Source organism: Sinocyclocheilus rhinocerous, unplaced genomic scaffold (assembly GCF_001515625.1).
Source record: "Sinocyclocheilus rhinocerous isolate Xijiao unplaced genomic scaffold, SAMN03320098_v1.1 scaffold2006, whole genome shotgun sequence".
Lineage (NCBI taxonomy): Eukaryota > Metazoa > Chordata > Actinopteri > Cypriniformes > Cyprinidae > Sinocyclocheilus > Sinocyclocheilus rhinocerous.
Window position 1 is genome coordinate 20,348 of NW_015641062.1, and position 19,380 is coordinate 39,727.

General features: G+C 44.6%; 1 long non-coding RNA gene across 1 annotated transcript; it reads left to right on the forward strand.

Moving 5' to 3' along the window:
• The first annotated feature begins 1,317 nt into the window (after positions 1 to 1,317).
• LOC107754565 (uncharacterized) lies at positions 1,318 to 16,727 on the forward strand. Its single transcript, XR_001641598.1, has 3 exons — positions 1,318 to 1,387; positions 11,354 to 11,356; positions 16,716 to 16,727. It is a non-coding gene; the product is annotated as an uncharacterized LOC107754565 (long non-coding RNA).
• Positions 16,728 to 19,380: the final 2,653 nt, after the last annotated feature.

Sequence of the window (19,380 nt, forward strand, 5' to 3'; positions counted from 1 at the left end):
GTGGGCTCCTGGACTGGAGCGGGCTCTGGAGTGGACCCTGTGAGCTCTCGGACTAGAGCGGGCTCTGGAGTGGACCCTGTGAGCTCTCGGACTGGAGTGGGCTCTGGAGTGGACCCTGTGAGCTCCCGGACTGGAGCGGGCTCTGGAGTGGACCCTGTGAGCTCCCGGACTGGAGCGGGCTCAGGAGTGGACTCTGTGAGCTCCCGGACTGGAGCGGGCTCTGGAGTGGACCCTGTGAGCTCTCGAACTGGAGCGGGCTCAGGAGTGGACTCTGTGAGCTCCCGGACTGGAGCGGGCTCTGGAGTGGACTCTGTGAGCTCCCGGACTGGAGCGGGCTCTGGAGTGGACTCTGTGAGCTCCCGGACTGGAGCGGGCTCTGGAGTGGACTCTGTGAGCTCCCGGACTGGAGCGGGCTCTGTGAGCTCCCGGACTGGAGCGGGCTCTGGAATGAGCTCTGCGAGCTCCCAGACTGGAGCGGGCTCTGGAATGAGCTCTGTGAGCTCCCGAACTGGAGCGGGCTCTGGAGTGGACTCTGTGAGCTCTCGGACTGGAGCGGGCTCTGGAGTGGGCTCTGTGAGCTCCCGGACTGGAGCGGGCTCTGGAGTGGACTCTGTGAGCTGTTGATGCTTTATTTTTCGTTAGTTTAGCCACTGTATTGAATAAATACTTGGGGTTATGTTTGTTTTCTTCTAAAAGAGAAGAAAAGTAATCAGATCTAGCAGTTTTTAATCCTTTTCTGTAGGATAGGTTAATTTCTCGCCAAGCAATACAAAATACCTCTAGTTTTGTTTTCCTCCAGCTGCGCTCCATTTTCCGGGCTGCTCTCTTTAACATGTAACAAAGAAACAGGAAGAGCGCCCTCAAGTGGCCAGTCCAGGGCACCACAACCAGACACTGTGACACCTGCACAGCGCTTACTAGCTGTGTACAAAAGGACTGGTTGTCTTTAAAGCTGCAGTCCGTAACTCTTTTGTGTTCAAAATTAACAAAATTTATATAATAAGCGAGTACACCATGAATCCATTTTCCAAACCGTGTTTTTGGCTTATCCTGAATCACTACGGTACACCTATAATAAATGTTTATATTCTGACTATTTTAGATTGGTTCGGGTAGGTACCGCTGCGGAGAAGACCAGTACCTGCGTGATTCGTCATAGACGAGTAACCAAAAGTTACGGACTGCAGCTTTAAGTTCTGTATGATTCTGACCAATCAGACTGTTCAGCGTGGCAGCAATGGAGGTGGAGCTAGATCGCAGTTAGAGAGTAGACGCAGCACGTGACAAGACGGATACTTCAGCAGCTTATTATAATTCATTCATTGGTACTTTAAAGACATTGAATTCGAGTTTATACTGGGTTACAGTGTGCGTACATGTGAAGTAAGTAATGTCTGTATTTTCTGCTAATGTTAAGTGATCAGCCGTTATTCTCATGCCGATTAAGTAGTAGCTGATTAGCATAGCACTGCCTGTATTACCTGCTCGATTCGGTACATTTGCAAGTACATCTGTGATACTGTTTGTTGTGAGATGCTTATACGTATATGTTATACAGTGTGTTATTATTACATATCTGTGCTATTATTGTGCGCCACACATTATGTGAAGGTGCTTGTTTGCATGTAACGATCATCCACTTAGCACATGTCCAGGCATGTTAAGCTGCTGTCATGCAGCATTCACGTGCTGATATTCACGTGCTGATATATTGTTAAATATATATATATATATATATTTATATATTTATGTCCTCCTCAACACAGACTTGTTTGCTCATGTTGAGAGACTACGGCAGATGGATGTGATTCCCTACCGCAGTGAAAAGGTAGCGACACGATCCAAACTAGATCAAGAAGCTATCAGACTCATGCAGGAGAAGACTGTGCGAGTGGAAGTAGAAGGTATGATGCAGTATGCCACACCGCTTCTTCGTATGCATAATATGCCACATTTGACTATGCCCAAGGAAGCTGTTCTCCCTCAACTTAGGAGTGTCGAAAGAAGACTGCTTAAGAACCCAGAGCAGGCGTCTGCCTACCAGGCCGAGATCACTAGACTGAAGGAAGCAGGTTATGTGGCCAAGCTGGAACTGAGAGAGGTGGAGAGCTCCGCAGAGTCTTGGTACATCCCCCACCATATGGTGCTGCACAATAACAAGAACTGGGTTGTCTACAACTGCTCCTTTCAGTTTGAAGGCCCCAGGCTTAATGAGTTCCTCCTTCCAGGACCCACGCTAGGGCCATCACTACTAGCAGTCATGCTCCACTTTCGAGAGCACCCTGTTGCCATAAGCAGCGATATTCTCTGTATGTTTCACCAGGTGATGCTGCTCCCCGGTGACATGCCCTTGCTCCGATTCCTGTGGCAAGACTTGATGCCTGAGCGACCCCCCCAACGTGTACCAGTGGCAGGTGCTCCCCTTTGGCACCACGTGCAGTCCTTGCTGTGCCACGTATGCCCTGCAGAGACACGTCATAGATCACAGTCAGCCGGGAGACCAATTCAGAGAGGTAATTGAAAGATGATTTTACGTCGACAATTGCCTGCACAGTCTTCACTCCTCCCGAGAAGCCAGAGACCTAGTGGATCGACTTTGTGCACTTCTAGCCACTGGAGGCTGCGAGCTTCGACAATGGGCCAGCAATTGTCTGTCTGTGATTACTCACCTCCCCACTGAATCCAGATCCAGTACCTGCAACCTCTGGCTCAGTGAAGACCAACAAGACGTCCACGAGTCTACACTTGGACTGCAGTGGCATTGTCAGTCTGACACTCTGCGGTACAAGCATCGAGCCAAACACTCTTCCCTGGTGATGATGACATTTACAGAGTACTAGCAAGCCAATATGACCCTCTTGGCTATATTATCCCTTACACCACCCGGGATACTGAGTACAGATACTGGTACAGCGCCTGTGGGACAAGAAGCGCGACTGGGACGACCCACAGTTGCCTAAGGAACTGCTTACATCATGGCATGAGTGGGAGAAGGAGCTGAGTGGACTAGAGGAGATATCTCTGCCCAGGTGCTACTCTCTATCACAGAAATATCACCCATCCTGTAGATACAACATTCACGTCTTCTGTGAAACATCGGCGCAGGCGTACAGGTCGGTGGCCTACCTGCGGATAGAGCACAAAGAGGGTCAAATCGAAGTTGCCTTCGTCGCTGCTAGGTCACACGTTGCCCCCCGCAAGCAACAATCCATACCACGCCTAGAGTTATGTGCCGCTCTCAATGGAGCGCAGCTAACCCAGCTCCTGACCACAGAGCTTACAATTCCAACTCGCTCCACTACGCTCTGGTCTGACTCCACCACTGTGCTCACGTGGTTGACATCCAGCTCATGCCAATTTGGGGGAACAAGGGTAGCGGAGATCCAGGAGATGACAGCGTCGGCCATCTGGCGCTACGTCAGATCTTCAGACAACCCAGCAGACGACATCACTCGAGGCAAGCCTCTTCAAGATCTTTCCAAAGGAAGCCGTTGGAGTCAGGGACCAGCATTCCTTAAGCTTCCCCCAGATAATTGGCCTGAACAGCCTCCATTATCGCTTGAATAGAGAAGCTGCAAACTGAGACCTTCATCCTTCTTTGGGTTAGTGACCACCACTACACCCTCAGTTAAGCTGCAGAACTACAACACGCTGGCAGAGTGCCTGAATGAACAGGAGCTTCACGGGGCGGCCTACACCTCCAGTGCTGACCTCCAAAGGAACATTCAACGTGTAGTCCTCTGTCAAGCTCAAGCCGAGTCCTTTCCCGACGAGCTGAGACTTCTGAAGTCTGGAAAACAAGTATAGTCTATAAGCAGACTGGTCACACTCTCCCCGGAGCTTGACGCTGCTACTGGTCTGATTCGAGTAGGAGGCCGTCTACACCACTGTGAGGTACTGGAAGTGGATGCTGTACATCCAGCTGTCCTCAACCCTTGACATCCAATCACAGCGTTAATCATAAAGGACTATGATGAGAGGCTGCATCATCCCGGTACAGAGCGGTTGTTTGCAGAAATCAGAAGGACGTACTGAATACTAAGAGGTTGTGAAGCTGTCCGTCGTCACCTGTGCCAGTGTTAAGACTGTAAGAAATGGAGAGGCCGACCAGAAGTCCCTCTCATGGCTAACCTGCCCCTCACCAGACAGAGATACTTCCGTCCGGCTTTCTACTCGAACGGCATGGACTGCTTCAGCCCCTTCCTCATTAAGATCGGCCGACGTAATGAGAAGAGGTGGGGCATAATCTTTAAGTGTATGACCACAAGGGCAACCCATCTTAATCTTCACACCAGTATTGAGGAGAACGCGAACTGAATGATTCCTTCACGGTCCTCCAAGAAGAGCTACAGAGCCACCTTGCCAATCTGCAGATCAAGTTCATCGACAACCCGCCCGGTGCCCCTCACTTTGGCGGTTGCTGGGTGAGAGAGATCCACTCGATCAAGGCAGCCCTCAGAGTGACTATCGGAGCCCAGACTGTTACTGAGGAAGTGTTGAGGACAGTGCTGATTGAGGTGGAAGGTATCCTCAACTCCAAGCCTCTTGGGTATACTTCTACGGACGTTGCTGATCTTGACCCGATCACCCCATACTGCTTCCTAATTGGCCGTCAAGATGCGTCACTACCTCAAGTCATCTAACAGGAGTCAGAAATCCAGAGGCGGCGACGCTGGCGCCACAGCCAACTGCTCGTGGAGCACTTCTGGAGACATTTTCTGAAGTACTACTTACCAGATCTCCAAGCCCGCCAGAAGTGGAAGACGGAGAAGAAAACATTGAAAATTGGAGATGTAGTCATGATCGTTGACCTTGTTCACTGAGATGGTCCTCACTGTAGAACACATGATCCAGGGGGCGTGGTTGGATCCAGATCCAACTCCTCCCACCTTACATATATCTAAACCTACCCATAGCCACCCCCTGATTCCTAAACCCACCCATTTCCACCCCTAAACCTACCCATCTCCCAGAGCTCCACCTCTAAACTTACCAATCTCCACCCCCTAGATGTGGATCCAACCATGCCCCCTGGATCTTGTGTTCTGCAGTGGGGCTACTGCGTTGACCCCCAACTTCCTCGGCTGTGTCCTTCGAAGGACGCTCCGCAGTCTAGCCTTCACAGGATATCCTAATTGCGCCACCAGGTGTTCCCGATTGCCGCCACAGTCGCTTAGCAACGGTGCGAGAAAAGAGCTGCCATAGATGTTATTTGTTAATGAAAATGAAAATAAATGGAACATGAACTGTTAGTTTTTGACTTTTAATTACCGAATTACACTTTAAGCTGATTGAGGTGGAAGGTATCCTCAACTCCAAGCCTCTTGGGTATACTTCTACGGACGTTGCTGATCTTGACCCGATCACCCCATACTGCTTCCTAATTGGCCGTCAAGATGCGTCACTACCTCAAGTCATCTAACAGGAGTCAGAAATCCAGAGGCGGCGACGCTGGCGCCACAGCCAACTGCTCGTGGAGCACTTCTGGAGACATTTTCTGAAGTACTACTTACCAGATCTCCAAGCCCGCCAGAAGTGGAAGACGGAGAAGAAAACATTGAAAATTGGAGATGTAGTCATGATCGTTGACCTTGTTCACTGAGATGGTCCTCACTGTAGAACACATGATCCAGGGGGCGTGGTTGGATCCAGATCCAACTCCTCCCACCTTACATATATCTAAACCTACCCATAGCCACCCCCTGATTCCTAAACCCACCCATTTCCACCCCTAAACCTACCCATCTCCCAGAGCTCCACCTCTAAACTTACCAATCTCCACCCCCTAGATGTGGATCCAACCATGCCCCCTGGATCTTGTGTTCTGCAGTGGGGCTACTGCGTTGACCCCCAACTTCCTCGGCTGTGTCCTTCGAAGGACGCTCCGCAGTCTAGCCTTCACAGGATATCCTAATTGCGCCACCAGGTGTTCCCGATTGCCGCCACAGTCGCTTAGCAACGGTGCGAGAAAAGAGCTGCCATAGATGTTATTTGTTAATGAAAATGAAAATAAATGGAACATGAACTGTTAGTTTTTGACTTTTAATTACCGAATTACACTTTAAATGTAATTATTGGGGTTCGACTTACTTGAATATTGTAATATGAAAAAACCCCCACAAAATATAAAGCGGTTAAATGTTGACTTATATCTTAGCAAAATGCGATTTTATGTAGTTTATTCTATTATTCATTATTATGTATATAAATGGACCATGGTGAACATATTTAAACAGGTTTTCAACCCTGTTTAGTTTTATGCAGCTGAATATAGTAGTCCACTTACAAACATTACTGTCACTCATCAACAGCAGCTGTCACAGTTGCTAGGCAACAAGAACAGTCCTCCGCAGGCTAGACCAGTCCGAGTCCTTCGAAAGCAGCCTTTGATATCAGACGCAGCTGTAGTTAGCAAATATTTGTTAATATTCTAGCAATAAACTTTGTTCGTTTCATTTGCAAAATGACAAAGTGGTGGAGTGTAAAGAAATACATTCCTTAAGTATTCACATACAAATGAGAAGTACTGAGTTTTTTTATTTTCCTCACAGGACAGCAACACTACAAAAACATGATCTTTCACAATATGATGCACTGTTGTACATTAAACTGCCCAACAGTAAAGTATTTTAAATGTAACAACCTTGAACTCAGAAGTAAAATGCAACATACACAGTAGTGCAGCAGTATTAATGCAAGACCATCCTATATAAAAAGTTTATTTGTCTTCTGCAGAATATATACCTTTACTTTTACTCTTCATACCTTACAGAATGCAAAATAATACTTTTATTTAAGGTTTTAAATGCATGCAGTTTTTCCTCAATGCACTATTAGTAATTACTGAAAGTACTTTACTAAAGTAACTCAATATTTCTTCCACCAATTACTTTGTCATAGCTCTACACAATTTCCCTAAATCAGACCAGACCCCTGTACTGCAGGATAAATCTGAACGTCCCAGTGCTGGACAGTGGAAATAGGCACTCAAACACTCTGGAGACCAGATGATGTCCCACTGGCACAGGCCGTACCAGGGTCTCTATTGTGGCAGCCCATCCAGGTCCAGCAGCTCCACTGGTTCTCCCTGCTCAACTGAATGAAAGTTTACATGAAAATATTTGTTTTTTTCCAATCTGTTTTATGTATTGTTAATTAAATGTTTATGTTGTTTTTCTGATGTTGAATTTAAGTTATTTTATAATTAGTTGTAAAAAGTACTTTTAGTATAGAACAGGGGTGCCCAAACTTGGTCCTGGAGGCCCGGTGTCCTGCAGAGTTTAGCTCCAACTTGCCTCAACACACCTGCTGGTAAGTTTCTAGTATGCCTATAAGAGCTTGATTAGCTGGTTCAGGTGTGTTTAATTGGGGTTGGAGCTAAACTCTGCAGGACACCGGCCCTCTAGGACCGAGTTTGGGCACCCCTGCTATAGAACAATCTATTTTCATTTACAAATGTTATTTAGAGGCAAAAAAAATGTATAGAACCATTTCTGTCATTTACAAGTTTTTACATTACATAACTTGCGTTGCACAAATAAACAATTTCCAGAACTATTCTTGTATTTTTTTTACAAGTTTCAACTTATAATACAAAAATAAAACAATATACAGAAGTTACTTTGCTTCATTTACAAATAACTTAAATTACAAAAGTAATGTAGCCTACAGAACAACTTAATTTATTTCATTTTTAAGCTTCCCAGCAGCCCCATTTTCTCCAAAACTGAAAAAAAGTCTCATGAAAAATATTAAGACCGGGCTGCAATCCTAAGTTTATTTTATTTTATTTTTGTAGTGCTGTCATGCAAGATATGTCCACAAATGTTTTAAGCAAACTTGATGATTCAGAAATATTTAGCCCTCAATTTAATAAATGCAACAACTTTTGCCTCAGACCACCTAACAAATGAATCTGTTCAGTGGTATTGTTAAAATTCAAATTTTTTTAAAGAAAGATCCCTGACTTTTAAAACTTGTTTTGTTAGCTATTTAAGTAAATTAAAACACAATACTTACATTGAAAAGTGTATTTGTCGGCTGCCACAGAACTATCACCCACTATTTTGTTTGAATAAAAATCCCGTTGTCACCGGCGCGCTATGAATTCTGGGATAGGGTAGGCCGCGAAGGATCCATCTGTTGTATCCTTCATTTGCCTGCAAAACGGAGGGCGCATTTGAAGTCGCTTTCGAATTGCGGCAGCCTTCGTTGCGCCGCGGTGACGCAATCACCCTTCGAATGCGGCCTTCGTAGGACACAGCCTTTGAATTGGGACGCAGCTACTGTAAGCTATAGCCTACCTAACTCAGTTATTATTTTCTTTATGTTAATATTTAAAATTATTTAAATTACTACCAACATCTTACAACTAATTTAACAATTTAATTAACTAAACATTTAATAATTTTGTTATTTATTATAAATTTCTTTGCAATTTACCGGCAGGCCCGATTTCTATTTGAACACAAACTCAGGTGTTTGGAGCAGTAGGCTAAATCAATCCTAGCACCTCTGATTGGCATTGCATTAGAAATAAACAAGAGGTATGTCTGTGACTGAGTAGGTACATTGCTCAGTGCTGCAAAACATATATATACTTAGTTGTTTGTGATGGGGGTAAATTAAACTCGAAACTAAAAATTGTCCGCACACTGATTAGACTGCTCCCAAAGAATTTATTGGTACTGGTACAATGTTCCGACCATCAGGGCTGTGTTCAGCCCCGACAGAAACGGTGCAAAACGGGTTTTAAACGGAAACGGTGGTGCGTTGAACACCCTGTTCTGATGACGCAAGAGTTTCAACTATGGCAGCTGAGAAGGCCATTCTTTGTGTTCTTTTTGAAGAATTTTCGGAGCCTGATGAAGTCAGGCACAAACAAAAATGGTAGAAGATAAGTCTTTATAGATAACAGGAGTGTATTCCAGAAAGTGGGTTTTGTTGGAAACTCTGTGTTTTCTGTTCCAATAAAAGACTAAAATAAACCTCTTGGTAAGTTACCATAGTAACTTACTCTGTGAACCTAACCTGGTCGGGAGCAGGTTTTCTTTGGTAAACCCAGAGTTTCTTTCGGTCTCCTCCCCCCTTTTAAAGCTTAAGCAATGTTTAAATACCTCATTCATTCATTCATTCATGCTGCAAAAATGCTTTTATTGCTGAGATGTTTGCCTTATTTCAAGTACAAATATCTAAAAATTCTTAAATGATGATGCAATTTCTATATAAAAAAAGAAAATATTTGTCTTGTTTCCTGGGGGAAATTAAATTGTCTGCCAGTGGGGTGAGAAAAATAATCTTAATGCAAATGGAAACAAGATTATTTTTCTCACCACATCACTTTAATTGTCATCATGCAGACACTGTAAATGTAAGAAAGGCCACCCCTTGAAAGTGAACTTTTCCGAACCCTCCCGCCTGTGTTCATGATTTGGACTGTTCCAAAACTTTCCACGGAGTGGAAACCAAGACAGTATTGAGGCTGGATGTGTTAATAGTCAATAGTTAATAAGTTTAATTAGTTAGAAGTGTCCCGTTTAAGGATTGTGTAGATATATGTGTGCATGCAACTAATTGTAAGTACATTACCTAATTTATTGTATGATAAGTTCACGAGAGAGATTAATGACCGCTACAGCGGCATTCCGCCTAAATGTTTACATTGTTAATTATATTTGCTCATTATCTTGTGGACAAAATGTTATAATTCTCCTCTGTAATTTGTTTGATTTCACATTGAGCAGCATTAACTACACAGAGCCGTTGTTCACTGACGAGCTGCACAAAACCACGTTCATATTCGCGCGATTTTTTGCGCAGCTCGTCAGTGAACAACGGCTCTGTGTAGTTAATGCTGCTCCATGTGAAAGCCCGCACGTGATGGAGATTTACCGCTGATTACAGAACCGGCTTTCTGACAAGATGCGCATTAAATATCGCATGCGATTTATCGTGCAGCCCTAGTATTTAATGTTATATTGCATATTAGGCTATAATGCGTAGACTTGAAACACATCTCAGGGAACATGTTCGGGCTTGTTCACCTGACGAGTTAGGCACGTGAGCTAGACACAGTGCAGTAGTGTGGTCATTTTATAGAACTTCCATTCATATTTGTATCTATATTATATTTATATAGTTTACTTCATGTTATGTTATCTGATATATAATTTACAAGGCTGTTACTTATGAGTATTCAAGTACTGCTATAAAGATCTGTTAATGTATATTTATTAATTTATTTATATTTGTATACTTTTTTATATTTACAAAATCACACATCTTTGCACAATAAATCACCCTGAAGTACATTCCTGGTGTGAGACCTAATGTACTGACCGGACATCCTGTAGCCGTTCAGTGAATCCGAAACAAGAGTTAGACAAGAGTAGTCAGCAGTTTTTCATGGTCCTTCGAGCCAGATGTGTGGATTACTACAGACATGTCTCTCACCTAGAAAGAGAAGCCCCTTCTGTGCGACCAAGGAGACGAGTTAACCCTCCAGCCTACTAGAAGACTTTGAGCTCAGTGGACCTGGGTCTCATCGACAACAATCAAGGTTGCTTACCTGCCAAGGAGTACTGGAGGATGAACCAGCAAGTACTACAGGTCATTCCAGATCCACTTCACCAGTGAGCCAAGCATCAGAACATTCCGAATGGATACTGACCGACCAATGGGACAGCACTTCTGAGAAGCTGAGAGAGGAGAATGCTGCATTGCAAAGGCAAGTAAAACAGCAGCTGCCAGAGCTTACAGCCATGTTAGAGGAGATGAAGAGGGAGAATGCAGCCTTGCAACGACAATCCAGCCAGCTCCTTGAGATCATTTCAGCATTCCAAGAGATGCGTCAACAGAATGCTACACTTTGGCATGAGATTCAAAGCTTGAAATCGAAGCGGAGATCTCCACCTGAGTCAGTCACTCCACCAATGCCATCACCACAGTCCCACTCTCCAGCAGTCAACCTTCAGACTCTACAGTCATACCGCCCAATACCAGCTCCACGCTCCAGGTTGCCACCAACTGCCACTAAGAGACCGCCACACCCAGCTGTTCCAGAGGAAAGCTCAGAGCTGACCGAAAATCTGAGAAACATGAACATTTCTTCCTCCCCTCATGAGAAACCCTCCTTTGCAGTACATTATAGTGACTCAGCTCAGTTCAGGTATCCCAACTCTTCCCCATATTCCCAGCCACCTCAGCTGCCTGAGTCTGTGGTCCCATCACAGGAAAGGAGGAGGCCAGCCCACGCAGAATACAACTCAGATAATCTTTTACCTTCATTTACCCAGGATAAATCTTACAGAGGTCCAGCCCCTACCGTCCCCTGCCTGATGTCCGCTGACCCTAGGGAGTTTTCAAGACTGAGAATTGCTTTAGAGAACATCCTGACTGATGATGCCACAGAACTTTTCAAATTTCAAATCCTCACAGACCATCTGAAACTGGAGGAGGCCCTCCTGGTGGCAGACTCTTACAGTAATTCCAGATTTCCCTTCACCAACACCATGAAAGCTCTGGATTAGATGTATGGTCAACCCCACCAATTAGCCCTGCAACGAATCGCTGAGCTGATGGATGGAGCTAGTATACGCAGTGGAGATGTAAGGGCCTTCAGGATGTTCGGACTGCAGGTGTGCTCGCTTGTCAGTATGTTGCAGCAACTGGGCCACAAAGGTACTGTAGAGCTGGAATGTGGATCACATGTGTCTCGACACCTGAGTAAACTGCCACATGACCTCAGATCGAGTTTCAAGTGGTACACCCACCCTTTGCAAGTCTCTATTCCCACCTTGCTGGACTTCGCTGATTGGCTGGAATATGAGCTTCAAGTACAGGAAGACAATAGCCAGTATGCTTGTTATCCAAGGCAGGAATATTCAGTTCGTGTCAGAGAGGTGAGAAGAGAGTCTAAGCAGCCTCGCAGACCGACCACCATTCTACTTGGTACTGACAAGTCACATTCCACATCAATGTCGTCAGCCACGTCTAAACCAGCTTCAGTCAGAGAAGAGAAGGTGAGAGCTTATTGTCCATACTGTGACAATAATAAACATTATCTGAATGGCTGTGACAACTTCAAGCTTTTCAGCAAAGACCTGAAGATAGACTGGATAAAGACAAAGAACCACTGCTGGCGTTGTGGTCGTAGACATCAAGCAGCTAACTGCACACTAAAGACTCTCTGCCCAATCTGCAACAAGGAGCACCTTTTGGTACTGCATGATGTCAATGAACAGGCCAAGCCATCTCAGCCAAGTGCAGCTCCTTCCAGTGCAGTTTTATATGTTGACTGCCCAACCTCTGGCAATAAAGTACTGCTCAAAGTGACTATGGTTCTGATCAGGAATGGCAACGTGGCCATGGAGGCCTACGCCGTATTAGATGATGGATCAGAGCGGACCATCATTCTGCATGATGCAGTGCAGAAATTAAGGCCTGTGGGTGAGCCAGAGGACCTTGTACTCTGTACAGTGAGACAGGATACCCAGGTCATTCACGGGGCGGCAGTGACTTTTAATGTGTCCCCAACTGTTAACCACAGCAAAGCTTACAAGATCTGTAACGCTTTCACAGTCAAAGCACTCGGTCTGGCAGAACATACACACCCAAAAAAAAAAAAAGAAGGGCACATGCTCGTGCAGCGACCAGCAGCGTGGTAGTGTTGAATGTGTTGGCGTTTTATGTTGTTTTTATGTGTTTTATGTGTTTAACTTAATAGTACTATGGAGTGGAGATGGACTATTATGCTTGCATTTATTTTATTTTGGTTAACGGACGATTTAAATGCCATTTGGGACGGCTTGCACCCGAATAGGATTTACTACGACAGAGAACTGTTGTTGTCATGGGAGAATCTCTCACCGGTGAATTCTTCTGTGGACTTCTTCTTCCCAGATCTGAGTGCTTTTGCTGATGGAATCAACTCCAAAGCCCACTTCAACGGGTCGAGTCAGCGACCAAGGAAGCAAGGGAGAAGAGGTGGGGTACGTGAAAGATCGAGAAAGAGACCGCTGTCTCGAATACCGCTTCCATCTATTATTTTAGCAAATGCTCGGTCTTTACGTAATAAGATTGAGGAACTTCACGCACATGTTCGTTTTCAACACGAATTCAGAGACAGTTGTTTTGCTTGCAATCTCGGAGACTTGGCTATCGAAATTGGACTCTGATGAAGAGTTTCTAATTAATGGATTTAGTGGCCCATTTCGAACTGACCGTGACTCTGGGATAACTGGCAAGACGCGAGGCGGAGGGGTATGTTTATACGTGAATGAGCGTTGGTGCAAGACTGTTGTTGTGAGAGAGAAATTATGCAAAAAGGACATTTGAGATGCTCACAATATCCCTCCGGCCTCATTATCTGCCTAGAGGGTTTCCCCAAATATTTGTGTCTGTTGTGTATATTCACCCAAAGGCGAATGTGAACTTGGCTATGGAGTACATTGAGAAGAGTTTTATGAAATACCAGTTACTATACCCGGATGCTCCGATTTTTATCATGAGCGATTTTAATAATTGTGTATTGGAAAAATCTGTAAAGAACATGTATGGGTATGTCACATGTCCAACTAGGTATAAAAGGACATTGGACCAATGCTATGGCTCTATTAAGAGAGCATACAAAGCTTCTCTACTACCTCCTTTGAGTTCGTCAGATCATAATTGTATTCATCTTATTCCATGTTATATTACTGAACTGAAGAGGGGAAAAGTTGAAACAAAAACTGTGAAATCTTGGACTGATGATGCTATTGATAGTTTACGAGGATGTTTTGATTGTACCGTATGGAATGTTTTTAAGGATTCATCTGCTGATATTGATGAGCTTAATGATGTGGTTAGTTCCTGGGTAACTTATTGTGTTGACTCTGTCATTCCTGAAAAAGTTGTGAAGATATATCCAAATAGTAAGCCATGGGTGAGCACTAATCTTAAGGGTCTGTTGATTAAGAAAATAACTGCTTTTCAACGAGGGGATTTGCTTGAAGTTAAAAATGTACAGAAATTAATTAGACAAGAAATTAGGAGGGCAAAAATACGTTATAAGGAAAAAGTGGAGATTAAAATAAGGATCAAACTGTATGGGCTCAGTATGGGATAGTCTTAAATTAATGACGGGCCTAAATGATGGATGTAGAAAACGAGTGAAATTAACCAGTTATGAGTTCGATAGTGCCCTTGCTGAGGATTTTAATAAGTTTTATGCTAGATTTGAAGAGCAGAATGGTGGCATAAGGCATGAGTTCTATAACTCCTCTCAAGAAGTTTACCTGTTTTTTTTATGTAGAAAGTGTAGTTAATCTTTTTAAACAATGTAAAATTAAAGTGAGTCCTGGTCCGGATGGAATGTGGTAGGGTCCTGAAACAGAAGAATTGGGTCCAATTTTTACCTATATGTTTAATTGGTCTTTTGAAGTTCAGTATATACCAAAACTTTGGAAACAGTCTATTATTATTCCAGTTGCAAAACATAATTGTCCTAAAGGTTTGACAGATTATAGACCAGTCTCCCTGTCCTCACTTGTAATGAAGGTATTTGAGAAATTAGTAAAAGAGGTATTATTGGAAAAAACTAAACCATTTCTCGACCCGATGCAATTTGCCTACAGGGCAGGGAGAGGTGTGCAGGATGCGACACTGACCTTACTGGACCTGTTGTATAAACATCTGGAGGGTAGTAGTAACCATGCAAGGCTATTATTTGTAGATTTTTCTTCTGCATTCAACACAATCCAACCAAGCTTGTTGGTTCACAAGCTTAGGTCGAGTTTTGGTGTGGATGCAAGAATGGCCGCTTGGTTACTAGATTTCCTTACAAATAGGTCTCAGAGGGTAAGGGTTAATAGCGTTCTGTCAGGCCCTATAACTACATCTATTGGCTCCCCACAGGGGTGTGTACTTTCTCCTCTCCTTTACATCCTATACACAAATGAGTGTCGTAGTCAGCTTGAGAATCGGTACGTTCTTAAGTTTGCTGATGACACAGTTATTGTGAGTTTGTTGGTTGGTGAGGAGAAGGAACACTGGCCTATTGTCGAGTATTTTGCAAATTGGTGTCGAGAGGCAGGTCTACTTTTGAATACTGAGAAAACCAAGGACATGTGCATCGACCTGCGATGAAATCAGGCAGCAGTTCCATGTACTATTGTCGATAATCATTTGATTGAATTGGTCGAAAGTTATAAGTACCTAGGTACTATTATCGATAATAAATTAAATTTTGCAGAGAATACCAATAGATTGTGTAAGATGGGCCAACAAAGACTTTATTGTCTGCGGAAATTAGCTAAATTGAATATTGATAAGACATTGATGACTGCTTTTTATAAGGCATATGTTGAATCAATTTTAACTTTTTCATTGATTTGTTGGTTTGCCTCTTTAAAAGTCAAACAAAAGAATTCTCTATTAAAGGTTGTAAATAACTGCAGAAAAGTACTGGGTGTGAAATTGCCTGGGTTGTCAGATTTGTTTGACATTCAGGTGATAAAGAAAGCGCATCACATCATATCTGACACATCTCACCCTCTTTATGATTCATTTAAGACCCTCCCCTCAGAATTCTTGTATAGGGTCCCTCTAGCTAAGACAAACAGATTTAAATTTTCATTTGTTCCATATGCTATCAAGTTGCTTAATTCAAATAGGAAGAGGTAGTTTTTTGTCCTTTTTTAATGTGCTATTAATGTTGTGCATTTGTCTGTCTTGTATGTGGTGAAATCTATTATGCTGCAGAACAAATTGCCCCTAAGGGGGACAATAAAGTTTTTACAATTACAATTACAGTCAGTGTCCTGCAACGGAAATTCAAGCATCTTGCAGGGTTACCTCTACAACAGCTGGACAAGGTACATCCTGTTCTTCTCATTGGCTCTGATTGCCCCGACCTCCTTACACCCATAGAACCAGTCCGACTGGGGCCCCCTGGTGGGCCAGCAGCAGTAAGAACACATCTGGGATGGACACCGTAGGGTCCAACTGAAGAATTGAGCTGTCATCTTTCCCATGATCAATGCTTATTCACCTCGCTGCGGCCTGTCAATTACCTTTATGCAAATGTGGAGAGACTGTGGCAAATGGATGTTCTACCCTACCAGAATGAAAAGATGATCACCAGGTCACGTCAAGACAAAGAGTCCATTCAGTTTCTGCAAGAAAACTCAGTGAGAGTGGCGATTGATGGTGTCCAGCGATACGCTACTCCACTGCTACGTGTCAAGAACATGCCTCGTCTCTACGCACCTAAGGAAGCTGTCTTACCTCAGTTAAGGGGAATCGAGAAACAGCTGGAAAGAGACCCTGTTCTAGCTGCAGCATACCAAGAGGAGCTGGCCAAGCTAGTACAAGCTGAGTATGTTGTCAAACTTAGTCAGGAGCAAGTGGACAGAACAAAGGAAGCCTGGTACATCCCGCACCACATGGTGCAGCATAATGGGAAGAACAGGGTGGTCTTTAACTGTTCATTCTCATACCAAGGGCACAAACTGAACTAGCTCCTGTTACCTGGTCCAACACTTGGACCATCTCTCCTGGCAGTCCTTCTGCGTTTCCGGGACCATCAGGTACGCCTCTTGCCACAAGATAAACCACTGCTGAGATACATCTGGAGAGACATGCAGAGCGACAGAATCCCGGATGTCTATGAATGGCAGGTACTGTCTTTCGGGACCACTTGCAGTCCGTGTTGTGCCTCGTTTGCTTTACAGAAGCACGTTCTAGATCACAGCCAGCCTGGAGAGGACACACAAGTTTCAGTGAGGAAGTCATTTTATGTGGAAAATTGCCTCCAGAGCTTTGCTTTCCGTGACATGGCCAAGAATCTTGTAGACAAACTCCGTAGCCTTCTAGCATCTGGTGGCTTTGAGCTACGACAGCGGGCTAGCAATGACCCTTCAGTTATCAGCCATCTGCCAGTCGACATTCAGTCTCGGAGTAGCATTCTCTGGCTCAGCGAAGGCAACCAAGAAGCTCAGGAATCAACTCTTGGCCTGCACTGGAATTGCAAATCAGACACACTTTCGTACAAACGAAGCAAATTAGACTTGTCAAGTGCCCACAATGCGAAACATCTACCAGATCCTTGCCAGCCAGTATGATCCCCTTGGCTACATTGTACCCTTCACCACTCGAGCCAAGGTGATAGTGCAGAGGTTGTGGGACAAACAGAGGGAGTGGGATGACCCAAGGCTGCCAGAGGACCTATTAGATTCCTGGAAACATTGGGAGAGTGAATTGGAAGATCTGCAGCATATCAGTTTGCCCAGATGTTACTGCAGCAAAGAATTGGACTGCTCCACTAGTATTAGGCAGCTTCACATTTTTTTGTGATACCTCAGAGAAAGCGTATGGATCTGTGGCTTACTTAAGAACAGAGAAACCTCAAGGTAAAGTGGAGGTGGCCTTTGTAACAGCTAGGTCCCGTGTTGCTCCCAAGAAACAGCAGAGCATTCCTCGTCTTGAGCTGTGTGCCGCACTCACAGGTGCACAGCTTGCTAAAGTCCTGAAGGCAGAGCTAACGTTACCACTCAGTTAGTCTCAGCCTCAGATGTCATGCCCATGGAATGTTGGCTAAACGTCTGATGCATATGGCACACAAAAGTGGAAACCCTTCAGGAGTTTCGAAGTCGTCATCGGATTGGTTAAATTATACAGGATTTCCGAGAGACGTGTGTGTCGCATTCTATAATGTACCACCTGGAAACAAAGATGTCATGACGGCAAACCCCCTCACGAAAGAAGAAAGCCGTCATATTTACAACTGTGACGACGAGCGCTTATCAGTATCAACTAAATGCTGGATTTTCAAAGGTATGTGAAATATTTAAAGTTCACAGCACAGAATCTTTAAAATACATCCGAGAGTTTTACATCCGAGAGTCTGTTATTGTGGCGTCATTTCCACGCCCCGAAACGTGACGCTGAAACGAAACGAACTGTGATTGGTTGTTTGACATGTTGGTCAAGCGGCCTCATAGGCGGGCTTTGGCCAATGAAAGCTGCCATGGATTCCAGACCTTCAGCCGTCAGTCTGAAGGTCTGGCTACACGAGACTACCACTCAGTAGTGTCACACTGTGGTCTGATTCCACCACTGTGCTAAATTTGGCTTTTATCAGATTCCTGTCGCTTTAAGGTGTTCGTGGGGACCAGAGTGGCACAGGACTTGACTGAATCTGACACCTGGCGTTATGTACAGTCATCCGACAACCCAGCAGATGGCATTACAAGAGGAAAGTCTCCCTCTGATCTCAACAAAGACAGCAGATGGAACCAAGGCCCAGCATTCCTCAGACAAAGACCAGACAGCTGGCCAGAGATGCCACCATTAGCCCATGTAAGTCAAGACAGTGAGCTGAAAAGGTCAACCTTCTGTGGACTGTTAACCTCTACTCTGTTACTGCCAGATCCTCATCAATTTTGCACCTTCACAGACTACCTAAATGCTCTTATACAACCATCAGCTGAAAGCTCTCCCTCCATTGCAACTGCAGAAGACTATATAGAAGCTGAGCTCACAGCCCTCCGACAGATCCAGGCAGAATCATTCCCAGACGAGATATTGCACTTGAAATCTGGTAAACCTCTACCAAGCAATATTCAACTGCTTGCCTAGCCTCCGAACTAGATATCAGCACCAATCTCATTCGGGTTGGCGGCCGCCTCTGACAAATCAGTCAACTAGACGAGGATACCATTCACCCCATTGTCCTTGACCCACATCACCCGCTCACCAAACTGATTATCAAAGACTACGATGACCGTTTGCATCACCCTGGACCAGAGAGGGTGTTTGCGGAGCTCAGGAGGAAATACTGGGTATTAAGAGGACGAGCAGCAGTCAAACATCACCAACGCCAATGCGCTGAATGCCAAAAATGGCGGGCTAAACCACATCCCCCCAGGATGGCAGACCTCCCACCTGCCAGGTTGAGAATTCACCAGCCAGTTTTCTATTCAACAGGGATAGATTGCTTTGGTCCCTATCTTATAAAGGTGGGACGGAGAAATGAGAAGCATTGGGAGATCATCTTCAAGTGTATGACCACCCGTGCAGTGCATATTGATCTCCTCGCAAGTATGGACAGTGATGGGGCGTTGGGATGCCTCACTTCCCCAATCGACATACCAGGATTCTGAGCTTCTGAGTCGACGAAGATGGAGGCATTGTCAGCTGCTAGCTGATCACTTTTGGAGGCAATTAATCCGTAACTACCTGCCCAGCCTTCAAACCAGACATAAATGGATGTCAGAAACAGACAACCTACGGATAGGTAAAACTGTTATGATTGTGGATCCACAGCTACCTCGCGCACTTTGGCCTATTGGAAGGATTGTTCAAGTTTTCCCTGGGAAGGATAACAGAGTCAGATCAGCT